The sequence below is a fragment of the Canis lupus genome, chromosome 17 (genome assembly GCF_048164855.1).
Source record: "Canis lupus baileyi chromosome 17, mCanLup2.hap1, whole genome shotgun sequence".
Taxonomy (NCBI): domain Eukaryota; kingdom Metazoa; phylum Chordata; class Mammalia; order Carnivora; family Canidae; genus Canis; species Canis lupus.
This window is the reverse complement of record NC_132854.1, coordinates 61,848,869-61,869,758: the sequence shown is the minus strand read 5'-3', so window position 1 is coordinate 61,869,758 and position 20,890 is coordinate 61,848,869. Positions and strand designations below refer to the sequence as shown.

The 20,890-nt window shown below is 44.1% G+C and overlaps 1 long non-coding RNA gene across 3 annotated transcripts in view; it reads left to right on the top strand.

The window, feature by feature from the left end:
* Nucleotides 1-20,790: 20,790 nt before the first annotated feature.
* Nucleotides 20,791-20,890, top strand: part of LOC140608451 (uncharacterized) — a 34,612-nt gene continuing 34,512 nt past the window's right edge. The window contains exon 1 of one of the 3 annotated variants that reach the window (XR_012010485.1): nt 20,791-20,866. This is a non-coding gene — a long non-coding RNA (uncharacterized lncRNA). The remainder of the gene's footprint in view (nt 20,867-20,890) is intronic. The other 2 variants (XR_012010487.1, XR_012010486.1) reach the window with 2 other exon arrangements.

Sequence of the window (20,890 nt, the reverse complement as noted above, 5' to 3'; positions counted from 1 at the left end):
TTTATGCACTCTATTTAGGTTTTGGGTTCAAAGATAGCTTGACTCCACCAAGTCAGTGGCCTCCCCAGAGAATCAAAATCCAGGCTTCTGCTGGGGTCAGAAAAGACATGGCAGGCTTCTCCGGAGCTGAGCTAAGGAGGGGATTTGTGGCTCTAAAGACTTTATTTGGATTTTTCAGTTGCCTTTCTGATTTTTTCTCTAGTGCATACATGTTTCATCAATACTACCTATTATTATTTTAGTTTTACTTGAATTCCTGTTTGTATACACAGAATGATATAGTTTCAGGTTTACCACATAGTGATTCAACCCTTGGATACAACGCCTGGTACTGGCCACAGGTGCCCTCCACTATCCCCAATCCCTGATTCCCCATCCCCCTCACCTTCCTCTGGTATTTATTAGTTTATTCTCTGTGGTTAAGAGTGTGTTTTTTTGTTTGCTTCTCTCATCCCCCCTCTGCCCCTTTGCCAGTTTGTCTGGTTTCTTAAAATTTACATGTGAATGCAATTGTATGGTATTTGGTATCTTTGTCTGACTGAGTTCATTAAGCATAAGTCCTTTCCACTTCTCCCACGTCATTGTAAATGGCTTCATTTCATCGCTTCTGATGACCCAGTGATGTCGCAGTGGGTATATTTACCACATCGTCTCTGCCCATTCATCAGTCGATGGATATCTGGGCTGTATCCACAGTTTGGCTGTTGTTGATAACGCTGCTACAAACAATGGGCTGTTTGTCCCACTTGGAATCTACTAAACGACTTTTGTATCCTTGGGGTAAATACCTAGCTCTGCAATTTTGGAATCGTAGGGTAGCTCTATTTTTAACTTCTTTTTAAAATTTTTTTTATGATAGTCACAGAGAGAGAGGCAGAGACACAGGCAGAGGGAGAAGCAGGCTCCGTGTACGGTTAGTCCGACATGGGATTCGATCCTGGGTCTCCAGGATTGTGACATGGGCCAAAGGCAGGTGCCAAACCCCGGTACCACCCAGGGATCCCCTATTTTTAACTTCTCGAGGACCCCCCACAGTGTTTTCCACAGTGGCTGCACCTGTTCGCATGCCCACCAGGAGTGTAAGGGGGCTTCCTCATCTCTATAGCCTCAACAACACCTGTTGTTTCTTCTGTTGTTAATTTTAGCCATTCTGATGGCTGTCAGGTGACATCTTATTGTGGTTTTCATTTGCATTTCCCTGATGATGGGTGACGCTGAGTGTCTTTCGATGTCTGGTGGCCATCTGGATGTCTTGTCAGAGACAAAGTCCATTAATTTCTTCTGCCCATCTGCAGTTGGATAATTTGTGTTTAGGATGCTGAGATATATATTTGCTTTACGTATTTTGCATACTGTTTATTGGATGTGTTGTTTACAAATATCTCCTTTCATTTTGTATGTTGCCTTTTAGCGTTGGTTGTTTCTTTCACTTTGCAGAAGCTTTTGAATTTGACGAAGTCCCAATAGTATTTTTGCTTTTGTTTCCCTCAACTCCGAGGCATATCTAGAAAGAAGATCCAATGGCCAATGTCAAAGACGTTGTTGCCTATCTTTTCTTCTTTGTATGGTTTTAGGCCTCACATTTAGGTCTTTCATGCATTTTGAATTTATTTTTTATATATATGGTGTAAGAAAGTGGTCCAGTCATTCTTCTGCATGTGGCTTCCTGATTTTCCCAACACCATTTGTTCTTATCCTGGGGTCAGGGTTAGGGTTTGTTGAAGAGACTGTCTTTGTGCCATTGGATGTTCCTTGCTGCCTTGTTGTCGATTAATGGATCATAGAGTTACAGGTTTGTATCTTGTTTCGGCATTCCATTCTATTCTATTGATCTAAGCATCTCTTGTTGGGAGATTCTTGATTCCTGATTCAATTTCGTTGCTGGTTATCTATCTGTTCAAGTTTCTTACTTCTTCCTTTTTCATTTTTGCTATGTTATATATTTCCAGGAATTGATCTATTTCTTCCAGGTTCTAGGTTGCTGGCATATAATTTTTCATAATGTTCTCTTATAAACGTTTGTATTTCTCTAGTTTTGGTTGTTATTTCTCTTATCTCATTTGTGATTTTATTTGGGTCCTTTCTCATCTTTTTTTTTTTTTTAAAGATTTTTTTTATTTATGGTAGTCACAGAGAGAGAGAGAGAGAGAGAGAGGCAGAGACACAGGCAGAGGGAGAAGCAGGCTCCATGCACCGGGAGCCCGATGTGGGATTCGATCCCGGGTCTCCAGGATCGCGCCCTGGGCCAAAGGCAGGCGTCAAACCACTGCGCCACCCAGGGATCCCCTTTCTCATCTTTTTATCTTTTTTCTTTTTTAAAGATTTTATTTATGTATTCATGCAAGACACAGAGAGGCAGGGGTATAGGCAGGGGTAAAATGAGGCTCCATGCAGGGAGCCTGATATGGGACATGATTCCCCAGGACCCCGGGATCATGACCTGAGCCAAAGCAGATGCTCAACCACTGAGGCACCCAGGTGCCTTTCTGATTGAATTCCTTTGCTTGTAATGGGTCTACTCACATTTTCTATTTCTTCCTGTTTCAGTTTTGCTCGTTTGCACATTTCTAGGGATCTCTCCAATTCTTCCTGGTCTCCCAGTTTGTTTGCGTATAATCTTTCATAGTATCCCTTATAATTGTCTTATTTTCTGGTGTTGATTGTGATCACTCTTCTCTCTTTTGTGATTTTCTTTATTTAGTTCTTTTCTGTTTTCTTGTTGATAAGGCTGGTTAGGGCTTGATCCATTTTCTTAGTTATTTTGAAGAACCAGTTCTTAGTTTCATTATTCCATTCTACTGTTTTGTTGTTTCTGTATTGTTTATTTCTGCTCTCATCTTTATTTTTCCCTTCTTCTGTAGGCTTTAGGCTTTGTTTCCTATTCCTTTTCCAGCTCCTTTAGGTGTAGTGTTGGGTTGTGTATTGGAGTCTTCTTGTTTCTTGAGGTAGGCCTGTATTGCTATCTACTTCCCTCTAAGGACTGTCTTTGCTACATCCTAGAGGTTTGAAGAAACATGTTTTCATTTTCATTTGTTTTAAATTTCCTGTTTAATTTCCTGGTTGCTCTATTCCTTCTCTAGTAGGATGATCATAATCTCCATGAATTTTTGGATTGTCCAAATTTTTTCTTACTGTCGAATTCGAGTTTCATAGCCTCATGGTCCGAAAATGTACTGGTGTGATACCATCCTTCTTGTACCTGTTGAGGGCTGATTTGTGGTCCATGATATAATCTATTCTGGAGAGTTTCCCATGTGCACTTGAAAGGAATGTGTATTCTGCTTTCGGAAGAAATGTTCAGACTATATCTATTGAGTCCCTGTGGTCCAGTGTGTCAAGGCTATTGTTCCCCTGTTGATTATCTGCATAGACGATCGGTCCATTGCCATAAGTGGGTGTTAAAATCCCCTGTCATTGTATTATTATAAGTGTGTTCCTGTACGTTTGTTGTTAATTGGTTTCTATATTTCGGTACTCCCATGTTGGCAGCATAAATATGTAGTTGTTTGATCTTTTTTTAAAAATAATTTTATTTTTTATTTGTGTTCAATTGACCAACATACAAAATAACACGCAGTGCTCATCCTGTCAAGTGTCCCCCTCAGTGCCCGTCACCCATTCACCCCCACCCCCCTCTCTCCTCCCCTTCCAACAACCCTAGTTCTTTTCCCAGAGTTAGGAGTCTTTATGATCTCTCTCCTTTTCTGATATTTCCCAAACCTTTCTTCTCCATTCCCTTATATTCCCTTTCAGTATTCTTTATATTCTCCAAAGGAATGAGAACATACACTGTTTGTCCTTCACCGACTGACTTACTTCACTCAGCATAATACCCTCCAGTTCCATTCACGTTGAAGCAAATGTTGGGTATTTGTCGTTTCTAATGTCTCAGTAATATTCCATTATATACATAAGTCACATCTTCTTTATCCATTCATTTTTTGATGGACACCGAGGCTCCTGCCACAGTTGGCTATTGTGGACATTCTGCTATAAACATCAGCGTTCAGGTGTCCCGGCGTTTCATTGCATCTGAATCTTTGGGGTAAATCCCCAACAGTGCAATTGCTGAGTCGTCAGGCAGCTTTATTTTTAACTCTTTGAGGAATCTCCACACAGTTTGCCAGAGTGACTGCGCCAGTTCACATTCCCACCAGCAGTGTAAGAGTCTTCCCTTTTCTCCGCATCCTCTCCAACATTTGTGGTTTCCTGCCTTGTTAATTTTCCCCATTCTCACTGGTGTGAGGTGATATCTCATTGTGGTTTTGATTTGTATATCCCTAAGGGCAAGTGATGCAGACCATGTTTTCATGTGCATGTTGGCCATGTCAATGTCTTCCTCTGTGAGATTTCTCTTCATGTCTTTGCCCATTTCATGATTGGATTGTTTGTATCTTTGGTGTTGATTTTAAGAATTTCTTTATAGATCTTGGAAACTAGCCCTTTATCTAAAACGTCTTTTGCATATATCTTCTCCCATGCTGTAGGTTGTCTTTTAGTTTTGTTGACTGTATCCTTTGCTGTGCAAAAGCTTCTTATCTTGATGTAGTCACAATAGTTCATTTTTGCTTTTGTTTCTTTTGCCTTCATGGATGTACCTTGCAAGAAGTTGCTGTGGCCAAGTTTAAAACGGGTGTTGCCTGTGTTCTCCTCTATGATTTTGATGGACTCTTGTCTCACATTTAGATCTTTCATCCATTTTGAGTTTATCTTTGTTTATGGTGAAAGAGAGTGGTCTAGTTTCATTCTTCTGAAGGTGGATGTCCAATTTTCCAGCACCATCTATTGAAGAGACTGTCTTTCTTCCAATGGATAGTCTTTCCTCCTTTATTGAATATTTCTTGACCATAAAGTTCAAGGTCCACTTCTGGGATCTCTATTCTGTTCCATTGATCTATGTGTGTTTTTCTGCCAGTACCACACTGTCTTGATGACCACAGCTTTGTAGTACAACCTGAAATCTGGCATGTGATGCCCCCAGATATGGTTTTCTTTTTAAAAATTCCCCTGGCTTGGGATCCCTGGGTGGCGCAGCGGTTTGGCGCCTGCCTTTGGCCCAGGGCGCCATCCTGGAGACCCGGTTTCAAGTCCCACATAGGGCTCTCTGTGCATGGAGCCTGCTTCTTTCTTTGCCTGTGTCTTTGCTTCTCTCTCTCTCCATGTGTGACTATCATAAATAAATAAAAATTAAAAATAAAATAAAATAAAATAAACTTCCCCTGGCTTTTCGGGGTCTTTTCTGATTCCACACAAATCTTAAAATAATTTGTTCTAACTCTCTGAAGAAAGTCCATGGTACTTTGATAGGGATTGCATTAAACGTGTACATTGCCTGGGTAACATTGACATTTTCACAATATTAATTCTGCCAATCCATGAGCATGTAATATTTTCCATCTCTTTGTGTCTTCCTCAATTTCTTTCAGAAGTTTTCTATAGTTTTTAAGTATAGATCATTTATCTCCTTGGTTAGGTTTAATCCTAGGTATCTTATGCTTTTGGGTGCAATTGTAAATGAAATTGACTCCTTAATTTCTCTTTTTTCAGTCTCATTGTTAGTATCTAGAAATGCCATTGATTTCTGGGCATTGATTTTGTATCCTGCCTTGCTACCAAATTGCTGTATGAGTTCTAGCAATCTTCACGGGGAGGGTTTTGGGTTTTCTAGGTAGAGTATCATGTCATTGGCGAAGAGGGAGAGTTTGACTTCTTCTTTGCCAATTTGAATGCCTTTAATGTCTTTTTGTTGTCTGATTGCTGAGGCTAGGACTTCCAATACTATGTTGAATAGCACTGGTGAGAGTGGACATCCCTGTCTTGTTCCTGATCTTAGGGGAAAGGCTCCCAGTGCTGCCCAATTGAGAATGATATTTGCTGTGGGCTTTTCCTACATGGCTTTTAAGATGTCGAGGATTGTTCCCTCTATCCCTACCCTCTGAAGTGTTTTGATCAGGAATGGATGCTCTATTTTGTCAAATGCTTTCTCTGCATCTAATGAGAGGATCATATGGTTCTTGGTTTTTCTCTTGCTGATATAATGAATCACATTGATTGTTTTATGAGTGTTGAACCAGCCTTGTGTCCCGGGGATAAATCCTACTTGGTCATGGTGAATAATATTCTTAATGTATTGTTGGATCCTATTGGCTTTATCTTGTTGAGAATTTTTGCATCCATGTTCATCAGGGATATTGATCTGTATTCTCCTTTTTGGTGGGGTCTTTGTCTGGTTTTGGAATTAAGGTGATGCTGGCTTCATAGAACGAATTTGGAAGTACTCCATCTCTTTCTATCTTTCCAAACAGCTTTAGTAGGATAGGTATAGTTTCTTCTTTAAACGTTTGATAGATTTCCCCTGGGAAGCCATCTGGTCCTGGCCTTTTGTGACTTGGGAGTTTTTTGATGACTGCTTCAATTTCCTCCCTGGGTATTGGCCTGTTTAGGTTTTCTATTTCTTCTTGTTCCAGTTTTGGTAGTTTGTGGCTTTCCAGGAATGCCTCCATTTCTTCTAGATTGCCTAATTTATTTCCATATAGCTGTTCATAATATGTTTTTAAAATCGTTTGTATTTCCTTGGTGTTGGTAGTGGTCTCTCCTTTCTCATTCATGATTTTATTTTATTTTTTTTCATTCATGATTTTATTAATTTGAGTTTTCTCTCTCTTTTAATAAGACAGGCTAATGGTTTATGTATGTTATTAATTCTTTCAAAGAACCAACTCCTGATTTTGTTTATCTATTCCACATTTCTTGTGGTCTCAATTTCCTTGAGGTCTGCTCAAATTTTAATTAAATCTCTTATTCTCTTGAGCGTAGGATCTAGCTGCTGTTTTTTTCTCTAGCTCCATTATGAGTAAGGTTAGCTTTTGTATTTGAGTTCTTTCCAGTTTTTTTTTTTTTCTTTCCAGTTTTTGAATGGATGCTTGTATTGTGATGTATTTCCCCCTTAGGACTGCTTTTGCTGCATGCAAAAGATTTTGAACGTTTGTATCTTCATTCCAATTAGTTTCCATGAATCTTTTTAATTCTTCCTCAATTTCCTGGTTGACCCTTTCATCTTTTAGCAGGATGGTCCTTAACCTCCATGTGTTTGAAGTCCTTCCAAACTTCTTGTTGTGATTTAGTTCTACTTTCAAGGCATTATGGTCTGAGAATATGCAGGGGACGATCTGAATCTTTTGGTATCGGTTCAGACCCTATTTGTGACCCAGCATGTGGTCTATTCAGGAGAAAGTTCCATGTGCACTTGGGAAGAATGTTTATTCAGTTCAGTTTAGATATAAAGTTCTGTAGATATCTGTGAAATCTATCTGCTCCAGTGTATCATTGTAAGCTCTCGTTTCTTTGGAGATGTTGTGCTTAGAAGACCTATGAGGGTAGAAAGACCTAGATTGATGTCACCAGTATTTCTTCACTTTCGTTATTAATTTGTTTAAATATTTGGTAGCTCCGATATTTGGGGAGTATATATTGAGGATTGTTAAGTCCTCTTGTTGGATAGATCCTTTAAGTATGATTTAGTGTCCATCTTCATCTCTCACTATAGTCTTCGGGGTAAATTTTAGTTTTTCTGATATAAGGATGGCTACCCCTGCTTTCTTTTGAGGACCATTTGAAAGGTAAATTGTTCTCCAACCCATTATTTTCAAATTGTAGGTGTCCTTCTGTCTAATATGAGTCTCTTGAGGGAGGAAATAGTTGGGTCCTGCTTTTTTATCCAGTCTGAAACCCTGAGCCTTTGAGGGGGTTATTAAGGCCGTTCACGTTCAGAGTTACTATCAACAGATATGAGTTTAGTGTCATCATGATATCTAGTCAGTCCTTGTTTTGTGGATTGTTCCACTGAACTTCTTTTTAAAGGGGAATTTTAAGAGTCCCCCTTAAAATTTCTTCCAGAGCTGGTTTGGAGTTCACATATTCTTTCAGTTCCTGCCTGTCTTGGAAGCTCTTTATCTCTCCTTCCATTTTGAATGAGAGCCTTGCTGGATAAAGTATTCTTGGTTGCATGTTCTTCTCATGGAGGACCCTGAATATATCCGGCCAGCCTTTTCTGGCCTGCCAGGTTGCTGTGGAGACGTCTGCTGTTACCCTAATGCTCCTCCCCATAAAGGTCAGGATTTTCTTGTCTCTTGCTGCTTTAAGGATCTTCTCTTTATCTTTGGAATTTGCAAGCTTCACTAATAAATGTCGAGGTGTTGGACGGTTTTTATTGATTTTAGGGGGGGCGATCTCTCTATTTCCTGGATCTGAATGCCTGTTTCCCTTCCCAGATTAGGGAAGTTTTCAGCTAGGAGTTGTTCAAATACATATTCTGGCCCTCTATCCCTTTTGGCGCCATCTGGAACCGCATTTACACATAGGTTTTTCTTCCTCAGACTGTCGTTTATTTCCGTTAATCTGTCTTCCTGGTCTTTTAATTGTCTGTCTCTTTTTTCCTCAGTTTCCCTCTTTGCCATCAACTCGTCTTTTATGTCACTCACTCGTTCTTCCACCTCGTTAACCATCATCTTTAGGACTTCTGGTTTCTATTGCATCTCATTCAATTGACTTTTAAATTTTGGCCTGATTGGATCTAAATTCTGCAGTCATGAAGTCTCTTGAGTCCTTTATGTTTTTTTCTAGAGCCACCAGTAGCTGTATAATAGTGCTTCTGAATTTGTTTTCTGATGTTGAATTGTAATCCTGATTTGTAACTCTGTTGGAGAGAGGACTGTTTCTTTCTTTTGGGGTGAGCTTTTCTTTGTAGTCATTTTGCTCAAAGCAGAGTGGCCAGAAACAAGTGTATTGGGAATAAGAGAAAAAGAGAGGATAGAAAAAAGGAAAGAGAAGAGAAAAAGAAAAAAGGAAAAAGGACTAAAAAAAGCAAAAAAAGAGAATAAAAGGAGAAAGAAAAAGAAAGAACGGGGGAGAAAAAGGGTGGGGGAAGCAATCAGAAATAAATAAAACATGGGGGAGTATCTTCTGATTCTGTATACTTTAAGTCCCTTGACTTCCCCTGGAACTTGTCCGTCTAGATGGTCTTCTGGGGGAGGGGTCTGTTGTGCTGATCTTCAGGTGTTAGCCCTTGGGAGAGCTCCTCTCCCCCTGCCAGGTGAAGCGCTCAATGAGGGTAGTTTACCCCATGAAGCCCAAGGAGAAACAACCCCAGTGGCAGTGGCCAGGTCTAAAAACTGGTATTCAGCCCCCACAGTAACTCCAGAACAGTCCATCTGCAGGGCCTGGAGGCTCCAGGGTGAGGCTGCTGATCTGCTGAGCTCTTGGCAGGAGCGTCATTGCTGTCCTGGGCCCTCCGGGCCTCTGCCTGTCCTGGGCCCTCCGGGCCTCTGCCTGTCCTGGGGGAGGCCGAATCCTGGGCTGTGTCATGGCGCTCTGTGCTCCGGGGCCTGTGCTGTTGGATTCTCGCTCCCAGCCATGCAGCCACCTCTCCACGGAGCTGCCGCCCTAGCCCCTCTGAGCTGCTGTAGGAGCTGCGCAGCCCCCTCACATGGAGCCTCTTCCTCTGCCCTAGGTGCCGCCACCTAGCTGCTCCCAGGAACCCGCAGCCCCCTCCACACACAGCCGCCACCTGAGCCCCTCAGAGCTGCTCCTGAGGCAATGCATGTGCCCTGCAGCCCTTAGGGAGCTCGGTTCACTCTCTTGGGTGTGCAGGTGTCTGTTAGTTTCCCATGGACCCCGAGGGTATCCCCACCCTCCTGGAGTCCTGCTCTGAATCCCTGCGGGCGCCATTCCACCCTGGAAGATTGGTGCAGCTCCTGCATCTCTGGGACAGAGCTCTCCTGACCGGGGGGCATTCGCCCTGACCTTAGCCCGGCTCCTCGGGGGCCTCTCCCCCTAGGATGCCTTTTGTTTCTTTACTCCTTTTTTGGTCTTCCTACCTTGATAGAAGCGCGAACTTTTCTCTCTGTAGCATTCCAGCTGATATATGTTTAAATCTCAGGTCGAATTCCTAGATTTTCAGGATGATTTGAAGGTTATCTAGGTAATTTCGTGGGGACAGGTGTCTTGGGGACTCTTCTCTTCCGCCATCTTGCCCTTCTTCCTGTATGTTGCCTTTTAGGTTTGGTTGTTTCCTTCACTGTGCAGAAGCTTTTCAATTTGATGAAGTCCCAATAGCATTTTTGCTTTTGTTTCCCTCACCTCAGAGGCATATCTAGAAACAAGATCCAATGGCCTATGTCATAGATGTTGCTGCCTATCTTTTCTTCTTTGTATGGTTTCAGGTCTCACATTTAGGTCTTTCATCGATTTTGAATTTATTTTTTATATATATGGTGTAAGAAAGTGGTCCAGTTTGATTCTTCTGCATGTGGCTGCCTGGTTTTCCCAACACCATTTGTTCTTATCCTGGGGTCAGGTTTAGGGTTTCTTGAAGAGACTGTCTTTGTGCCATTGGATATTCCTTCCTGCCTTGTTGTCCATTAATGGATCATAGATACATGTTTGTATCTTGTTTTGGCTTTCCATTCTGTTCTATTGATCTAAGCATCTCCTGTTGGGAGATCCCTGATTGCTGATTCAATTTCTTTGCTGGTTATCGGTCTTTTCAAGTTTCTTATTTATTTATTTTTCATTTTTGCTATGTTATATATTTCTAGGAATTGATCTATTTCTTCCAGGTTCTAGGTTGCTGGCATATAATTTTTCATCATATTCTCTTATTATCGTTTGTATTTCTCTAGTGTTGGTTGTTATTTCTCTTTTCTCATTTGTGATTTTATTTCAGTAATTTCTCATCTTTTTATCTTTTCTCTTTTTAAAATATTTTATTTATATATTCATGAGAGACTCAGAGAGGCAGAGGTATAGGCAGAGGGAAAAAATCAGGCTCCATGCGGGGAGCCTGATGTGGGACTTGATTCCCCAGGACCCCGGGATCATGACCTGTGCCAAAGCAGATGCTCAACCACTGAGGCACCCAGGTGCCTTGCTGATTCAATTCCTCTGCTAGTTATGGGTCTGTTCACATTTTCTATTTTTTCCTATTTCAATTTTTCTCTTTTGCACATTTCTAGGGATTTGTCCATTTATTCCAGGTCTCCCAGTTTGTTAATATATATTCTTTCATAGTATTCCCTTATAATTGTCTTATTTTTCTGGTGTTGATTGTGATCACTCTTCTCTCATTTGTGATTTTATTTATTTAGGTCTTTTCTCTTTTCTCATTTGTAAGGCTGGATAAGGCTTGATTCCATTTATTAATTATTTTGAAGAACCAGCTCTTAGTTTCGTTATTCCATTCTACTGTTTTTTTAATTTCTGTATTGTTTATTTCTGCTCTCATCTTTATTTTTCCCTCTTCTGTAGGCTTTAGGCTTTGTTTGCTATTCCTTTTCCAGCTCCTTTAGGTGTAGGGATAGGTTGTGTATTAGAGACTTCTTCTTTCTTGAGGTAGGCCTGTATTGCTATGTACTTCCCTCTTTGGACTGGCCTTTCTACATCCCAGTGGTTTGGGGAAACATGTTTTCATTTTCATTTGTTTTAAATTTCCTCTTTAATTTCCTGTTTGCTCCATTCATTCTCTAGTAGGATGTTCATAATCTTCACGTATTATTGGATTGTCCAAATTTTTTCTTACTGTTGACTTCGAGTTTCATAGAGTCGTGGTCTGAAAAGGTACAGGGTGTGATATCAACCTTCTTGTTCCTGTTGTACCTGTTGAGGGCTGATTTGTGGCCCATGATATGATCTGTTCTGGAGAATGTCCCATGTTCACTTGAAAGGAATGTGTATTCTGCTTTAGGAAGAAATGTCCAGACTATATCTGTTGATTCCCTGTGGTCCAGTGTGTCAAGGCTATTTTTCCCCTGTTGATTTTGTGCATAGACAATTAGTCCATTTCCATAAGTGGGTGTTGAAATCCCCTGTCAGTGTATTATTATCAGTGTGTTCCTGTATGTTTGTTGTTAATTGGTTTCCATATTTAGGTACTGCCATGTTGGCAGCATAAATATTTAGTTCTTTGATCCTGATAGAGAGTCTTTTTAATTATGAAATAATGTCCTTCTTCATCTCTTCTTACAGTATTTATTCTTTCTTTTTTGAGATTTAAATATTTTATTTATTTATTTTTGAGAGATACAAAGAGAAGCAGAGGCAGAAACATAGGCAGAAGGAGAGACAGGCTCCCCAAAGGGATGCCAATATGGGACTCAATCCTGGGATCCCAGGATCACACCCTGAGCCGAAGGCAGATGCTCAAGCACTGAGCCACAAGGTGTCCCCCAGGGTTTGGTTTCAAATCTAGTTAGTCTGATATAAGTATGGATTCTCCAGCTTTCTTTTCATAACCATTAGCGTGATAGATGATTTTCCATCCCCTGACTTTCAATCTCCTGGTTTCTATAGGTCTAACGTGAGCATCTAGTAGGCAGCATACTGATGGATCTTGTTCTTTTAATAACGATTTTATATTTGAGAGCATGAGAGAGAGAGAGAGAGAGAGGCAGAAAATTAGGCAGAGAGAGAAGCATGCTCCCCACTACTAGCACACTATGGGACTCAATCCCAGACTCCAGGATCACACCCGGAGTCAAAGGCAGAGGCTCAACACCTGAGCCACCCAGGCATCCCAGATCCTGTTTTTTAAGGCACTCTGATACCCTCTATCTTTTGATTGGAGCATTTAGTCTATCAGCATTCAGAGTGATTATTGAAAGATATGAACTTACTGCCTTTGTGTTACCGGTAGAGTTGGTGTTTCCAGTGACGTTCTCTGGTCCTTTCTAGTTTTTTGCTTTTGGTCTCTTTTTTTCCCCCACTAGAAGAGTCCCTCTTAAAATTCCATATTGGATTGGTTAAGTGGTCATGAACTCCTTTATATTTTGCCTGTCTGGGAAATCTTTATATCTCCTTCTATCCTGAATGACACCCTTGCTGAAGAAAGAATTTATAAAAATTAGACTCTTATAAAAAGAAATTTAAAAACATAAAATAAATTTTTGGTGTTATGATTGAAGAAAATGGCATTTAGGAGGAAAACCAGAAGCTGAAAGGGAGGAGGACAGATTTCACCCTCCGTAGCCTTCACAGGGACCTGGTGTCCTTTCCTAGGAGGGCCCCCCCTCCATAGGATGCTTCCTGCTCCTCTGCCCTCCTTGTTGGAACCCAGCAGGCACATCTCTGTACCTCTGACACCTCTGTCGTCGTGGTTTATAACATCTTCCATGTATCCTTTTGGGGACCACAGCGTCGTGTATGGAATCATCTGGCTGCTGTTTGACATTGGGGGGATTCTGATTTTTGTTGGTTTTGGGGTGTGTGTGTGTCTATCACATGCAACTATCACGTGCAGCTCTCGGATCCTCCGGCTGGGTCACCCAAATGCCAAAATGGTGGGCACAACATCATTTCTGGTGCTGGAGCTGGGTGGCTACTGGGGTCTCCTACCGACCCTGTGCTGGCTCATGCAATGACTTTCCACTGGAGTATCTGCTGAGATGGAAGTTCCGGCTTGACCACATTCCTAGGTCCTGCAGTGGGTCCTGCCAAGCACCATGTGCTTCTCTTCTCCCTGATGTCTCTCCAGCAGGGAGCCAGACCTCAGGGCCGCTCTGGGGGGTGCTCCTGAGGAGGCGGGTGCACATGGAGGGGAGCCCTGGGGCTGCCGGTGTGTGGGAGTCGGGGTGGGGATGGGGATGTGGTTCCTCAGACCCTGTGCTGCCTGGCCTTCAGGCTGAGTCCCATCCTCACCGAGCTCCTACTCACTCAAGCAAGGAGGGTGCCCTCCACACGGTGGTGTGAGAGATCCAGCACCGTAAGGTGTGCACGCTGAGTCCACCTGGTGCAGGTGGCCCAGGTGCATGAGCTGCAAGTGTGGGACCCAGGAAATTTAACAAAAATCTCCTACCCCTGAGCAAGCAGAGCAGGACTGATTCCATTTTGTGCTACACCCGCCAACTCCCCTATGACCCCCTCATCACCTGATTATGGCTTAAGGTGCTGCCCCACCCTAGTCAGATTGCTGGGCACACCCTAATCAGAAATCAGCTCATAACAGTGAACCCCGCTTTGTGCCCACCAAATCTGTGCGCCGATTCTGACCAAAGTAATAGACCAGCTCAAGTGGATACTATACGGTAGGGTGCAATTCAATCGGCCACCTGCGTGTGAACTGACATGACTGTGCAAATTTCTGCATATCCCATGGTCCACTGGCCCCTATAAAGCTGATATGCCTCTTAGTCTCAGGGTCCAAGTCCCTGCTCCGCTGTGTCGGGTGCACTTGGACACAAGCTCCAGTTTGTAAAGAAAGCCTTGGGAGTTTGCATCGGTGTTGGCTCCTCAGTGGTTTCTCGGTTTCACAATCTTGGGCACAACACAAGGGACTACTGTCCTGACATCCCTTCTAGGGCCATGCTGACTGCCCTGCAGGCCCTCTCTGCCCCAGGCTCACAGGCAAGGGGATGTGGGGAGGGGAGGAAGTGCCCCGTACCTGGCCAGCCACGACCTCCTGGACTGAGGGAGCACAGACATCCGGGTCGCTTTGCACAGACCCTGGTGACCTGAGGCATCTTGGCTGTCACTCTGTCCCAGGCCCTCCTGGCTCGTGGGGCACAGCCTGAGTCCCAGTAAAGTCTGTCAGGTCCTGAACCCGGCATCTGGTCACCTGTGGAAGGCACGTGGGGACGTCAGCTGGGTGTTCCTGGTGGCGCCAAGGTGATACCCCCTCCTCCTCTCTTGGTGTCTTTCCGTGCCCCGTGAACAGTGTTCTGGGAGACACAGAAACGGGCTGGCTGTGCATTTTCATACCACAACACTTTATTGACTTTCTACAGTAAACAGGCTCAGAGTCGAGGGTGCACACCTTCCCCTGGGGAGGGAGACCTTTCTGTCCTTTAGGGGAGGGCAAGAATGACATGTGTTGGGGGGCGGGTGCTGGAGTCCCCCACCTGGGAACAGGTGTGGACTCTGAGTGGGGGCGTGTGTCCTGAGATTTCAGTCTGAGAGACAGTTCAGAGGACAGCAGAGCTGACCTGGACCTGCACCTCATGGGCTTATGTGCTGGGCCCCGCAGGGCAGCTGGACCCCGGCCTCGGGATCCCTGGGGCCCCAGCACCTGGAGGAGCCTGCCTCCTTGTGTGGGTGCGGGTGGGGCCCACCATCCTACCCCAGGGCCCAGGAGTCAACATCCAGCTGTGAGAGGGCTCCCTCAGTCCGGGGCCAGAATCCAGGGCTGGCCAGGGCCATGTGGGTTGGATCCCATTAGTCTTTGTGTTGGGCCTAGGGTGAGGGCTCAAATCACCCCAGCCCTCACAGAGCCCAGGGCCAGGCCAGTCCAGATCCCCATGAGTTAAGGGCTGGTGTCCTGTGCAGGGTGTGCCGCCCTCAATGAGGGACAGTGGGCGGAGGCAGGGCACAGTGGGTCCTCTGCACCACTCACCTGCACCCACCCTGTTGGGGGCTCCCTGTCTTCCCTCCTCCCTGCAACCCATGGGTACTCTATGGGACACCCGGGCTTCTGATGGGATCAGGGTATCCAGAGAACCCCAGGGAGGCTGAGCATGTCCCACAGGGGGCACCTGCACTGGGTCCTTGCTGGGGGTCAATGGTGTGGTGGTAGATGGTGTGGGGGCAGGGGTATGATGGTGGTGGAGAGTGGGGAATGGTGTAGGGGTGATGGAGTTGGGGTATGGTGTGAGTGGGAATTGTGTGGGGCTGCGTGGTTTTGTCGGGGATGGAGTCTGTGGGATGCCATTGGGGATGATGATGTAGGCAGATGGAGTGGGAGTGGGGAATGATGGGTATGTCGTGGGGGGCCTGTGGAAAAAGGGCATCTCCTTCCTCTAAGATGCACAAGGAGACATCTACAGTTAAAGGCGACTAGTCTGGGGTTTGCAGTGACACCTGCCCCTGGGGCACCGTGTGGTCAGTGCAGGGCCCTGGCTGGACTGGGGGCGTTATCTGGGGGTCATTATACTATGTATGTTTTCAAATTGCAAATTGTCTCAAATGAAATGCAAAGAATTTAGAAATATATAAAGCACCGAGAGTGGGTGTCACCCTGACCCGTCCGACCCTCATGGGATCAATGTGTGTCCTGCTCCAGCCGCAGCCATGCTGCCTGGCCCCCAGGTCCGGTTCCTGCTCCCCACGACCCCCACCCCATCCCCTGCTTCTCAGGCGGCCGTCCCTCTCCCCTTTGGCATTCAGCTCCCATGGCAACCCCTGGAGGCCCCATCCTACTGGCCTCCTCATCCCCGAGGCACTGGGAGTGTGGGCACTGGAGTCATCCCCAGCATCCTACCATGGAACAGTGTGTTGTTGGCTGCTATTGCTCCCCCCGGCCTCAGAAACCCGTTTTCCCTACCCAGAAGGCCCCGGGCCTCCCTCGGGGCCCTGAAGCCCCCTGGCCCAGCAGCCTCACCCGACCCCCTAGCCATCCCAAAATACGGTGTGGCTGCCGAATGTCCTGTTGACGTCCAAGTCTACCTGGGTGATGTCCCTGGCGGAGACCAGGACCTCCTCCTTCATTTCCTGTGGGAAAACTGGGGAGGAGGAGTAGGCATCAGGGACACAGACCCCCACCTGTCACGAGCTGCCATGCTGGGCAGGGAGCCCTGGGGCCACAATGGGAGTGTGTCCTGCCGAAACCTCCTTCCTTCCCCTGGGAGCCCGGGCATGGCGGGAGTTCCCACCATGCCCGTAGGACCTGTGTGAGGGCCTGTGCCCAGCTGTTGTGGGCGAGGAGGTGACTGAGGGTCAGCCTGGGTGGGAGGGGATAAGGGTTCAGCCCAGGTGGGAGGGGACATGGGGATGTTGTGCCCAAGATTACAAATCCGAGAAACCACTATGGAGCTGACACTGATGCAAACGACAAGGGTTAATTTCCAAACTCGAGCCTGCGTCCAAGTACACCGACACAGCGGAGCAGGGACTTGGACCACGAGGTGGGTTTTTGCTTAGTTTTAAGGGCTTGTATCGGGGACCTCCAGAAGGGCTGGAGTAATTCCTCAAGTTCTGTTTACATTTTGATATGGGGCCTTCAAAGGCATTGACCTCTGTTCCCATTATAATAGGCCCCTCCATCCCTTGGCGTGGGCTCAGTTCTTATTCTATTGTGGGGGTTTCTAGGACATGAAGCTGTAAACTTTTGTTTTTTTCCTGTAACTGAAGTAATGTAAATTTCATCTCTTCTTCACAGGGGCCTGGGATGGCTGGACGTGTTCGAATGCTGAACTTAAAGCGGAAAGGCCTTCATTTTCTCAGCCTCCTTGCATCCCATCCCATCCTATCTAGCTCCTTTCCCCTTCCCCGGACCTCCTGAGAGAGCAATTGCAAATGACCTCAGTGTGGCAGCGTGTGTTGGACAGGACCAGGGATTTGGGATCAGGAAGACCTGGGTTGCGTGCACCCCGGCTGTGCAGCGGGATTCGATGCTGCAGACTCTTATTCCCTAAGGCTATCTTGACAACTGACTTTTACATAGAAAAGCTGTCCTTTATGTTTAAAAGATGAGGAGTGAGTCAAAGCCTTTTTTCTCTGCCCATCTGATTGCTCAGATTCCAATCTGAGATGTATTTCCTGTTAATAAGGATAATTTACTATCCATTGTACTATGGTTAAAATATTCTGACACAATTAATTCAGAGGGATGAGGGTTTCTCGTCTCTTTCTTCCCAGCTCAGTCACTCCTCAGGAAATGCATCTTTATGGATTTGGAAAGAACTGAGAGACATTATTACCAATGGTCCTATTATTATGTGAAGGATTCTTCCCTGAGATTCTTCCCCTGTTTCAACTGACACTGGAACACTGAACTCTTTTGAAGACAAAAGTCAAGGAAATAATTGTTATGCATTGCTAATTTTAATTGCACTTGCAATATGGTGTCTATTATACTAAAAGTATTTTTATCTGATTTTTGCTATTTATTATCCGTTCCTGCTTTTGAGGTTAGGGAGGCATTATACGTGTTCATAAGTGTTTTTCTTTCCTTCTGATCTAAAATTTTTACTTTGTTTCCATCAAAGGAACTCTTTAAGAATAAGGCAACAGTTAATTAAACTATTCTTAAAATGTCTTCACACTTGGAGCCTGATTCATTTAAGTCAATTTTCAAAATAAATCTTATTTATTAGGAAAAAAACAAAGATTTATAGGGAAATTGAGAAGATAGTACAGAGCATTCGCATGCACTTGCACTCAATTTCTCCAATTATTGATATCTTATATTAGTACAGTACAAATGTTAGCTAATGAATCAATATTAAAATAGTCTCATTAACCAAAGACCATACTTTATTCAGATTTCCTTAGTTTTTGCTAAGTTACCACCCCTCATATGACATTCCATTTGTCCTCCTGTTTTCTTAGGCTCCTCTGGATTGTGACAGTCTTTCAGCCTTTCCTTGTTGTTGCACTGGAACACTTTGAGAAGTAGAGTATTTTGTAAAATTTCCTTCAGTTGGGACATGTCTGTTGTTTATCTCATGATTGAATTGTTTTTGTGGATTTTATGCAGAGATATACTGCCATTTTTATTATATCATATAAAGGATAGATACTATCAACATGATTTATCATTTTTGGTATCGATCTGATCATCTTGCTGAGGTAGTGTTTGTCATCTTTCTCCATAGTTAAGTGATTCTTTTCATTATTATTAATTATTGTTATCATCATCATGTTATTTTGTCTTTCATAATATATTTTGTAGAAGGAAGTTACTATGTGTATTCCACACGTAAGAGTGGGAAGCTATGCTCATCAACATGAGAGTGGAATGTCTGCACAAATTGTTTGAAATTCTTCTACAAGGGAGATTTCTCTTCCTTGTGGGTTTCTTTTTTTTGTTTCTTTTTCAAAGATGTTTATTTATTTGAGAGAGAGAAGAGAGAAAAAGCATGAGTGAGAGAAGCAGAGGGAGAGGGAGAAGCAGGTACCCTGCTGAAAACGGAGCCTTCCTTGCAACCTGGATCATGATCTGACTTAAGGTAGAAGCTTAACTGACTGAGCCACCCCGGTGCCACTCTTTCTTTCTTTCTTTTTTTTTAAATAATAAATTTATTTTTTATTGGTGTTCAGTTTGCCAAATCAGTATAACACCCAGTGCTCATCCCATCTAGTGACCCCTCAGTGCCCGTCACCCATTCACCCTCAACCCTGCCCTCCTCCCCTCAATCACCACTAGTTCATTTCCAAGAGTTAGGAGTCTTTTGTTCTGCCTCCCTTTCTGATATTTCCCACACATTTCTACTCCCTTCCCTTATATTCCCTTTAAGTATTACCTATATTCCCCAAATGAATGAGAACATACAATGTTTGTCCTTCTCTGATTGTCCTACTTCACTCAGCATAATACCTTCTAGTTCCATCCACCTTGAAGCAAATGGTGGGTATTTGTTGTTTCTAATGGCTGAGTAAGGCCCACCTTTTCTCTCTCTTCATCTTCTGAGTCTCCTATGATATGAATGTTATTGTTTTAATAAGTGGCTGACTTCCCTACGTCTGCCTCTGTGGTCCATAACCTTTCTTGTTTTGAAGGCTTCCAGTTGGGACTGCATCTCAGTTATAGCATTTTAAACGTTGGACTGACTTGATTTTAGCTCTTTTATTTCTACAGTAAGGGATTCTCTAGTTTGCTTCTGTGCTCTTTTTCCAGCCCAGCTGCTATCTTTATAATCATTGTTTTAAACCGTAGTTAGACATAATATATGTGTATTAATGAACTTTCTGGCTGTGAGTACTACCTCATGTTATTTTATGGAGGAGAATTTCTCTATCTCATTATTTTTTCCAGAAAAAAAGAAGGAAGAAAAAGAAAAATCAAGAAAAACAATAACAACTGCCCTCCAAAAAAAAACCACCAGATTATTTTGGCCTGCTTGTTAAACATTCTAAATCCCAAAATATGAAACACAATTAAACTACCATAAAAGTAAAAATAAGAAATATATAAGGTACATACATTAAATTAAAATAAGGCAATTAATAACAAAGAATCAAAGAAAATAATTAAAAATAGAGCACAAAGTACAAAGGAATCTAGACCCTACTTTCCAGGCAGAGCTGAAGCTTTGCAGCCTCTGTGGTCTGGCAACTTGGTGACAGCGAATGGTCTGTGTGGGGTCTGGGGATGGGTCTTGGCGCTGATTGTCAGGTGCACATCTGCCTGGGAGTTGCACCTGTGGGGGTCAGAGTCGGGGTGGGCGTCAGCGAATCTGGGCTCCAGCGGGAGGCACTGTGCTGCTCCCTGATTCCTGGCCCTGATGGGCGGGATGCAGGTGGGGACGCTGGGTCCTCTGGCTCTGGGGCTGAGCATCCCACCCCCCAGTCTGCTGGGGCCTCCACAGAAGAACCCCGAAGCCCCCGGGTCTCCGCAGCTTCTCTCAGAACCCTGCGTTCACTCTACCTGCACCCGAGCTTCTTTTGGTTTTCTTTTTTTATCTCAGGCTCTTGTGCCCAAGATTGTGAATCTGTGAATCTGAGAAATCACAAATCACCGAGAAGCCAACACCAATGCAAACACATGAGGGTTTATTTACAAGCTCGAGCTTGTGTCCAAGTATACCCAACACAGTGGAGCGGGGACTTGGACCCCGTGGTGGGTTTTAGTTTATTTTTAAGAGTTGGTCTCGGGGAACTCCTGAAGGGTGGAGTAATTCCTCAAGTTCTGTTTACATTTTGATATGGGGCCTTCAAGGGCATTGAGATCTGTTCTAATAGGGGCTTCCTGCCCTTGGACTGGGCTCAGTTTTTATTCTATTGTGGGCTTGCTGTGTCCTGACAGTGAGCATTCAGGAAGGAAATGATGGATGTGACTCCCTTCTCAGGTGCATCACAGAAAATAAATAAGGAGACTGAACAAAAAGAGCACAAGACATTGGGGGCTTCGTCCATATCAGAAGGGACTCCTCAGAACCACAGGGTAAGTGAATGGGTAGAATGGATG